Here is a 10,362-nt window from a genome sequence, read left to right on the forward strand (position 1 = left end):
AAGACTGATACACGGCGTCTGCAGGCAGAAATTACACGTCGGAACAGCAATTTTATGTTCTTCGCCAGATTCAGCAGTAGGGGGCTGTTGTGCTGGAGGCGCGACTTCGCCCGACGTCTTATTTTTTGGGAAGTGACGAACAGGTGTTGGTGGCGTAGGATCATCTCGCGGCACGGCAAAATGTTTGCGGCCTGGAAATAAATGAATGTAACGTTTTTTTCTTATGGACGAACAGCAAGAAATTGGCAAAATTGTGCAACCACAGTGGAAGTATGCAACTGTATTAGAAATCTGCTGGAATTTTGTAATTCTTGCCGCTAGAAGTGCTATGTACGGTATAGGCATTTTGTCCAGCCTCTGAGCATCAGAGTCAGAGAACATTTTCGGTATTGCTATACTAGTCAATGTTTATATATTCCAATGGGAAAACACTACCCAGGATAACCTCAGACTAAAGGGCATCAAGTTTCAAAGTGATGTTCCTTGCAAAGGTGGCGCGCTTTTCGAAAATAATATTGAAATAAATAATGTAGCTAAGGAGAAAAATGGAACATAACTGGAATCCTTTACAAAAGAATTAAAGAAAACTCCCGTGCACACTCAGTGCGAAGAGGATACGGAAAGGTAAATTACAAGACGAAATAAAATCTAACAAAACGGGAAAGAAAATCGTGATAAATAATATCCTTCTCCAGATTGTACTCGTCTTATGGAAACCACTTCACAGGTTTCTTGCTGCCTAAGAAGACAGAGAATAGCATCCTGTTGATGCTCTAAACCCTAACCCTATCTCAACAGTTAACTTCAATAAAAAAGAAAAAACAAAACGGTTTTCAGACAAGACACAAACCGGTGAGGTGAAATGAATATCTTAACAAAACAAAAATATAATTCACCTCAAGTATTCTTAGAAAATGACCGTTGTACTCACCCTCACTCGTTTTGCAGCAGGGAATCCAAGCACTTTTTTACTCTTGTCTTCGTATCAACTCTGCAGGTCGGTGTTACTTTGATCCTTGGCCTACGATGTTGACGGGTCGAGGTCTCGAATGAACTGACTGACAGCTCGCCCAGTCCAAGGTTCCTTATATAGGCAGTGTCCGTGTTTAAAGTTAAAGTGAAAGTAAAAGAAAAATAAAACCATTTAAAAATCGAAATGAAATAGAAAGTAAAGTAAAATAAAAATTTACATGGCCTATGCCTGCTGTAGTATCCCAGCATACTTTGTAAAGTGGACTTTGCACAAGGAGAGGGGACTGGTAACAGTTGGGTTTGTCCAAGCATCAAGAATTTTAAAAAGACTATGAAAGAGAAACGGACTGGAAAGCTAAAAGCACCTTCTCCCAACATTTTGCAGAAGGACGAAATCGTTATTCAAAGATTAAGCCCTGAGGAATTGGGTAATGGGCAGAAGTACAACCGCATCGGTTCCGAGAACTTGTCCCTTTCGAGCACGAAGAAGTCACATTACACAACATAAAGAATGTATGCAAAAGGCACTTTGCCCTCATCGTAGGGGAAGACATGGTATGTGACGTACTTGCGGGTGAACAGGGTCCATCCTGTACTTCTTTAGAGCACGTTCCTGACCTTAAAGTTGTACATGTACGTTTCATTGAGCCACATGATGGAGATGATCAAGATGCTGCAAGTATGACAGGAAACCGATTGGAACATGGACAACCGAAGCGACCATTCAAGAGGGCAAATACTCAATCGCTGCCAGCTACCAAAGTTCAATGATCATCTAGGCACTGATTAAGGGATGGATGGCTTCAGTTGCGAAGGTATGCATTTTTCTTGGAAGCTGTCCAATGTTGGGGCCTTTGAAGCACTAATTAAGTGCTGCACAACAAAGTTGCGAAAATTTTCTTCTTCCACAGTTTTTCCACTGGTGTTCATGTCACCTAAAAGACCAATGTGTCGTTCGCATGGAAAGCACCACCAGCTTGTTGGGGGGCCTCAATTCTGAATAAGCTCAGGAATGTGTAGTGCCATTTGGTAATTCATACTTTCCAAGTACCCCAGCATACAGTTTATGTTGCTTTTGGAGAACACAGGAAATATCATCTACCTCATGATGGGGTCTTTCAACATTAGTTCAATTGCTTCAGCAAGACATTTAGTGGTGTCATACAACGTGTATGGCACAATGTTCCATAGGCATACCCGGGCACAAGTCACAATGAAATTCCATTGCTGGGCTTTCAAACCACGTGCAGACAACCTTTCTAGCATTGTCTTCGATAGTTTCCCAACTTCAAAATGTTGTGCATGGGATCAATCAGGAAATTTTGAACCATGTCAAAATATGACAGAGGAATGAGTTCACTGTAATTCACACTTGATTTTTGCGGAAGGGTTTGAGCAGTTGCTTTGTTTGCAGCCGTTCTGTAAGTGTTCATTGCCTTCCTAACCTCTTCGTCAGTCCAGCGTGGAAAACTTTTACTTGAGTCAGAGTAAAAACTCATCTTGCCACTTGCTCCAATCGTCCCTTTTTCACGAACTGCCTAGAAGCAACATTTATCACAGGGCAGATCTGCTTTGTGACTTTTGTACTGTGACATCTTTCTTGAGGCTGGGAGGTCATCCAAGATGTGAAGAAGAACAAAGCGGCTGAATATTTTCCCTGGACCCAAGAGTATAATCCAATTAGGTCATCAATGACAAATAGGTGATAAATAGGTATTGATATGACCTTCCAGCTGTGATGGCCCAGGTATCAAGCCAATAAGGATTGACCATCTTGCTTTGAAGCGCTGACTCTTTGGGATGTTCAGTACACTCATATAGATGGCTCCACAAGAGTAGACAGCCCTTTGGAATGGGTTGAAGAAATCTAGATAGAGCAGCAATGCCAAATTCATTTTATCCTTTAGCAGCAGTTTTGTCATGTCATCAGGTTCCATCAGGAACTGTTGCAAAATCTTTCCATCCCAGATATCCCTGTACTCAGTTTTTGAAGGTTCAGGGCAGTCTCTAATGAGGCACAAGAATTGTTCTTGCTTAAAAAACGTTTTAATCCACTCTGAAGGAGGTAAAAATGGATATGTCTCTAAGGAACCATCTTGGTATTACCAAATGATAAATATTTTTCAAAAGATAGTTCTGTGTTGCACCTTTTACCCCAAAGTTTCTTTTTACAGATTTCTGCCTTTTGCTTCCCATTCACCTTACAACTGATTTCACCAATACTATATAAAGATGCACACTTTGGGTTGGGACAGGCAACAAAGATTTTTGTCTTGTTAAGTACATTTAAATCTGAAATTAATTCACTAATTGTCTTTGGAAAAATCAAATGAAGTGGATGGCAAAGCACAAAGCACAAAAAAATTAAGTAGACAAGGTTCAACAATACAGTAAACAAAGTGTTGGATAAATTATATTGAAGCCTTATGCGCAAAAGTAAGAGGGAAATCCAGCGAACTAAGTTAGATGATGTCTCCTCCTGTCCATGACACTCGTTTTTGCAGTTTCTTTTGTCATTCATTACATGTAATGTCATCAATGGGTTGGCTTCCTCTGGTTCACTTTCCTTTTCTTTTCTGGATTCTGTAGTCTCTCCTAATTGATCACTTTCACCCTCCGATATATCAAAAGGACCTGAAATGATGTGAATCAAATAAAACTTTTTTGTAATGCTTGCTTCACAGTTTTGATATGTCTGTTGGGGTTTTCAGACATTTCAATTGCATATATCTCATTCTCAGGGGCCACAATATCTTTGGACATTGCAAGGTATGGAGATGAATCTCTAGTTAAATTATGTACTGATGGTTGAGCAAGGAACCTTTCAAAGCATTGATTCCTCGTTCTTCATCACTGCTGTCTTCAAATTTCCCTACTAGGTCCTCATCTGTAGGAACAAAAGTTCTTCATTACTATGGTACACTGGATTAACACTGAGAATCCCATTGGAATCTTTCGAAGTCTGCTCTAGCGACATCTGAAATTCAGTGTATTCTTATATGGATAAATCAGCTGGTCCTAGCCAGTTTACCTTGTAATTCATCCAGTCTATGTTCTTCACCATCACTGCAACTATTTTCCAACTCATTTTCTTTTATAGATACTTCCAATTCCTGGACATCACCTGAGACAACTGAAATCCAATTAAAGCATGTTCATAAAATATGCAAAAGCATGCTTAATGCAGAAAAAAAAAACAGACTGCGAGCAGGCATCTCTCATGTCCTTCATTGCAAGCGGAATAGGGATGGCAATCAAACAAGATCAAAACAAACTGTTGATAAACTCACCTTCCAAATCCGACTTGTGGGAAACCTTGCTTTTTTGGCTGTCTGGTTAATTTCACTGTAGCATCTTGACCATCCTGAACAGTCCAACTCAAACAGTTTGTGATGCCTGTATACCGTTCTTTGTGCACGCAAACAACCGTGACAATCAGGGCAAAGCACATCCTATAACCGGTGTCAGAGTCGTAAGTACTAAAACAAGGAATGACCTACAACCACCTACAATCATCTTCAAAATACCTGTTTTAATCATTTTAGTGAGCAAATTCTATAAATGTGGACTGGAAACGTCCGTTGTTTAGTAAGTCCATCAAAAATTAGGGAGATTCAGAAGAAGAAGAAATACAAAACGTTGAAGAGTACTGTTGAAAGTCAAGTTTGTGTTCTTTCAACACCAGGCTTACCTGTCTAATAAGCACAGGAAATTCGTCGTGCAATGGCTCGCATGACCAGGGAAAAACACGAGGAAATTGTCTAAGCAGGAGTAGTGGCAAGATCCCTGAGGCTTTTCGAGAAAAAACCAGAGACTACGTTTTCAATTTTTCGCGGTCTGTCTGAGGTCAACAGGATGCAGGAAAATTTGATGAGGTTGCATAATATAACCTTTGGCCCTTTGCAAAATTCACTTGGGGGAAATTGGAGCATAACAACCACCCTAAATTGCCTCAAATTGGGCTACCGAGCGAGCTTATAAAAAAGAAAACAAAACAGTTTAAAAATAAGTTGCTGTTATTCGGAGAAACAAAAAAATTAATGGCCTGAGAACAGGAAACCACGAAAATAACAGTTACATTCTAGATGATGTGACAGCTGTGATTAATAGAACTTGCAAATCTCTCGAGATACATATAACTAAGTGAGGAGTGCTCTTTACCTATTCAAAGGTCTAAAAGGTTAACAATTGTGTCTACATTGTTATCTTCCCTGGCATGCACTCTCCGAAGTGAAGTCAATGATATTTGTATGGGTTAGGAATTATCGCAAGTAAAGGGGAATGTTAAAACAAATTAAGGCTCGCGGGTGTAAAACAAGAGGCAGTATTGCTAAAACTCTCCAAAATATTACATCAAAACATATTAGAGGCGATTAACTATCCAACGCTCGAGTTCACTCACAGCTGGATGGGGCTAGTCAGTCCCTAAAATCTCTCTTCCGTGCGCTCTTTATTGGCCATGTTCTAAACGAGCAGGGGGCTGGGTACGAATTTTTAACATCGATTGAATTGAAAAATGGACCCCATCATCTGAAAGAGCACCCAAAAGTTAGTAACTTTACCAAATTTGAGAGCTATTGGTTTAAACGCAAAGGCATGATACACTCTTAAAAATCGTTAAAATAGGAGAGCTTAGTATGGATTAGAGGTGCAATCCATACTGAGCTCTCTAATTTTAGCGAATTATAAAGTGAATCATGCCTTTGCATGTAAACCAATAACAATCAAATTTGGTAAATCTACTAATTTTTAGATGCTCTTTCAGACGACGGGATCCCCTGCTTGTTTAGAACATGGCTAATAGGGATTGAACACACGTGCGATTAACATGCGCTTGGGTTCAAGCCCTATATAGCACTCGCAGAAAAGAGAGTTCAATGACTGGACTAGATGAGGCTGGTGCACGAGGGAACAAGGATAAAGTTTTCTTTGTGCACCAGCCCCATATGGTTCAGGACAAGAATGCGAAATTTGGTCTAGGGTGGTGGGGCTCTGGGATCCAGGTTACTAACAAAGGTCTAAACAACCCCCTTGATCCAGGCATGACGTCAACCTGATTTTGTTATTTTTTGATATTTTTAATCCTGGAAGAGAATGATTCTTAACTTTGCGTGTTACTCATTAGACCTTCTTTCTCTCAAAATCCCATTTTTATCCAGTAAGAGATACATACATTGTCCATCGCACACTTTCTTTGGTCTGCGTGTTTGAATCTACAGGTCTTGCATATAGCTAAAATAGAAGGGAGAAACGTAAAAAATAATCACGTCTCTGACTTATTTGTGGTTCTTTTTTTTTACTTCGGCTGTTATTACACACCCATATCTCATGTTTGTAAACTTCTCCAAATGAAATGTTTCAATTTTGTGCGCTACAAAGTATAGGCATTAGCTCAAAACTGAAAGTAGCTTTCCAGTTATTTGTGTTAACAGCCCAATAAAGTTATTATTATTATTATTATTATTTACTGGTTGGATCGATTCGTACCAACCTTCACCAATTGGTACAACGGTATCGTACATCCAGTATATTTCCTCTGAGACTTGCTTGGTCATCCGCTGAACTTTTCCACTGCATATTGTCCTAGATTGTCTCTTTTGATGCAGTGGGTAGCGACAACTGACAGCTTTCCCCCCTGGCCAGTTTACAGTTAGATGCTTCCTATGTCGCAGACATATTGTCATTTTTTGACTTGGTCATTGATAACAAGCAGACCAGCTCTATAACCTTAGCATGCGCTTGTCGCCCACACGATCCACTCACTCCACTCACTCCAAGGGAACGCAAGTAGCTAGTGACATCTTTAGTGCAACTGAAACTTCATTCTTATCGTCTATTTTTGCATCTCCGCATTTGGAGTGAGGCGAGTGGGCCAAAAGTGAACAAAACATCATTGCACTTTTCCCAAAGCGAAATTGATTTCTGTACGTTGAGTGGAAATTGAATTATATACATGATCAAACATGGTCTGACTTCTGAGTGAAATTTGTGTTTTTTAAGACCCAAAAGCCGAAATTATTCTAAAAATAAGAACAGCTCCTTAGTACATCCAATTGTAGCAAAACAAACTCCTTTTCAAATTTGTAATTTCATCTACTTTTTGTTTTAATACTTTCTGTGATCATGAAGTCAGCCAAAGTGTCATTTTATTTGCATTAAATCAATTCGATTACCACTCTATCACAATCGTGTAAAGCACTTTACACTTTAATTTTCATGGAAAGATAGATGCATTTAAGGCTATCTTGTGATTTTTTATTAGCCTTCATAATTTTCATGCTGTTATTCAATTGTTATATCTCTATATTCCCGGTCGATGTTTACAGATATCCACACTTACATGTAAATGTGTGCAACTTTGTGTCTGTTCACACAGGAAATGAAGCGCGGATTACTGATAGACATTTAACAGGTTGCTTTTGTATAATATTTGATAGGATGTAATGAAGGATGCATTTCAATATGAATTTAAAGACCGTATTGATCCCAGTGAAGGTAAACCACTTTTGCCTTGCAGTTAGCATTCAATGTGTAAACCATCCCGCCTGAATATGGATTATGAGTTGCCTTGTGCTGTAATGGCGTTGGGTGTCAAGAAAGTAAACAGGGAATTTTGGTCAATTAATTGTGGATTTTAAAAACTTTTTCTTGGACTTTTAAAGAGATTTTAACTGAGTAGCTGTTAAATTTTATTTTTCTGTTTCATAGGAACACTTGTCTTTTATGAGGGTTTGAGTAACAATCAAGCCAGGGTAGCCAGCAGTGAAAGGCAAATTTGTGTCAACATAGAGGGTGGTATACCAACGGTATATGGCTTTTCATGATATTGTTATCTATTGGATAAAGGCTAAATATCCAATCGGATAGCCAGTTTGCACTGACAAACAATAATATTATTGCACTGGTAACAACTTTATGTTAATTTTTGCTGCAGGAAAAGAGAGAGAGAGCAGTGGAAGAGGCACAGAAAGAAAGGGAACAGGAGCTAACAAAAGAGGAAATTAATAAAATTAGATCAGAGGTTCAATGGTGGGCAGACAGACTCAGATGATGAAGATGCAAAGAAAGATTTGGAGTTGAAACACAAGATCAATTTAGAGAAGGCAACTCTGAGTTTCATGCTTCTTACGAAGCATATATGTTTGAGGAATGAGCAAAAGGCCATAAACAATGAATTGTTATCTGGTGAAAAGGAAAGGAGCCCCTTCCACATTTAAAGCCACCAGTAATTCGAAGGTACGACGTTTTCGTACTTTTGTGATATTTCTCTTTCAATTGAAATTCCATTTGATAAAATAATTCTTAGCCTGAACCATGCGGTTTACCAAGGCACTTAAACGTTTAACACAAGCTCGAGATCAATCCATGATCTCTGACTTCTCGCTCGATCAAGGAAGCTTGCTAAAGAGTATCACACATTTTCCTGCTTACCTTCTCTAAGTCGTGCAGGAATGTTTCGGGTTCTTGAAGTACGCCCAGTCATTGCCATTTTCAACTAAAATAATGTCTGATTTAAACTCAAGAGGTTTTGGCTTTTCGACATCAATGTGTGAAATATTCGAAAACAACGTGCCTCATGAGTGACAGGCAAATGAAAGTCCACGTGTTCTAATCTGTCAAAATGATGAAAGAAATAGTTTTGAAAAGGACACACAGTGGTTCAGTTCTGAGCAGGAGATCAAGGGAACCCCAGGTGAAGTTTTAGAAGACATGCAAACTGACGGCATTTTTGTTGGTGCTATTATCGCAAAGTGAAGTTGACAAAACGTTCATAGCTGACTCGTTCCCAAATGGCTCTGAAGCTTCCCGTGGAGGCACATCACACAAATTACAGGTACGAGTTGAAGGTGTAGTCTGCATAGCTAGTTTGCTCAAAAATCCGTTTATTCACGGGAACCCAAATATGTCAATCTGATGTACCGTTGGATATACGAGTTTTAGGATTCAGGCAGTGTAATTTATTTGCCTAAGGACCTCTTTCTGTTGCCAAAAATTGCAGGTTTGATGGCTTTAGGACATCACGGCAAACATTGCCTCTTCAACCGACCACATTCAATTTCATTCAACACAATATCTACTGGGAATGTGTTCTTCTTTCTGAAACATGCAAAACTGCTTTTGCAAATTTTCCTGTACCTCGGGGAGATCTGAAGAAAAGAAGATTTTAAAAATTGTTATTTAATTCGACCCATCAAAAGTGCTACTTTCCATTCTTGAATTTGTCCTGTATTCAATGTCGGCTGGGAATGTGCAGTGTCTCCTGGAACTGATTATAACATCAAGTTCCTGAACAAGTGTTTTACCAAGCCTATCTATCATCTTGATGACCCTAACTCCAGCGATTGAAGCGTACACCTGCCAGCTATCATGTGAACTGCGTATGTTCAGCTTGGACAGGGATAAACTAGAAATTGATTATTTGGTAGAAAACTTGAGAAAGAAGAGTGACTTGGGATTCGGCCGTGAGGATCTCTTTTGGACCCTGCAAATTGACATTCCAGGAATTCATTTGTATATACAGGAATTCCACTACCACTATCAATCCACCTTCCTATTTGCTACGGCTGCTATTACAATGAACTGGATTTATCGACTTTACCTAGTTATAGACAAAGTTAAAGACATCCAACCAGCCCGTGTGACTAATGGAAGTAACTATGGATCAGAATCATTTGTTAAGCCCTCTTTAGCGCAGACCGGATTTACATTATGTAAAGAAAATTGCTGCTCGTCTTTAGAGTTTACCAGGTTGCAGACATGTGAGAAACGTTTGGAGAACACGGAGTTTCAGTTTCTTAACTTCATGACTGTCAGCCCTTTAAATGAACAGGAAATAAAGGAGCTCCAGCAGTTAACTGTCAACACAATCTTTGCTCTGTTGGAACCAGCCTCTGTTCCCACTTAGTGGGTCTTTCAGGAAATGGTTAAACGAACAATGTGAAACTTTAATGATTAAATGGTATATGAAATGAATCATATATGAACTGCGGATAGGAAATCAAGTGAAGCTATGATCTTCGCAGTTATGAGAGCAATTTTTGCAATTGCGTAAAGAAGCCTGAAAAATTCAGGACTTCAACGGGGTTTGAACCCGTGACTTCGCGATTCCAGTGCGATGCTCTAACCAACTGAGCTATGAAGCCACTGACGTTGGGAGCTGGTCAATCGCGAGGTCACGGGTTCAAACCCCGTTGAAGTCCTGAATTTTTCAGGCTTCTCTACGCAATTGCAAAAATTGCTCTCATAACTGCGAAGATCACAGCTTCACTTGATTTCCTATCCGCAGTTCATATATGATTCATTTCATATACCATTTCATCATTGATTCGTTCCTCACAGGACCATTAGAACCCACAAATGACCAGCTCCCAACGTCAGTGCGCTTCATAG

At 39.5% G+C, this 10,362-nt stretch overlaps 1 non-coding gene across 1 annotated transcript; it reads right to left on the reverse strand.

Moving 5' to 3' along the window:
• Positions 1–10,042: 10,042 nt before the first annotated feature.
• On the reverse strand, positions 10,043–10,115 carry Trnas-gga (transfer RNA serine (anticodon GGA)). The gene has a single exon. It is a non-coding gene; the product is annotated as a tRNA-Ser (tRNA).
• Positions 10,116–10,362: the final 247 nt, after the last annotated feature.

This window comes from Montipora foliosa, chromosome 2 (genome assembly GCF_036669935.1).
Source record: "Montipora foliosa isolate CH-2021 chromosome 2, ASM3666993v2, whole genome shotgun sequence".
Taxonomy (NCBI): domain Eukaryota; kingdom Metazoa; phylum Cnidaria; class Anthozoa; order Scleractinia; family Acroporidae; genus Montipora; species Montipora foliosa.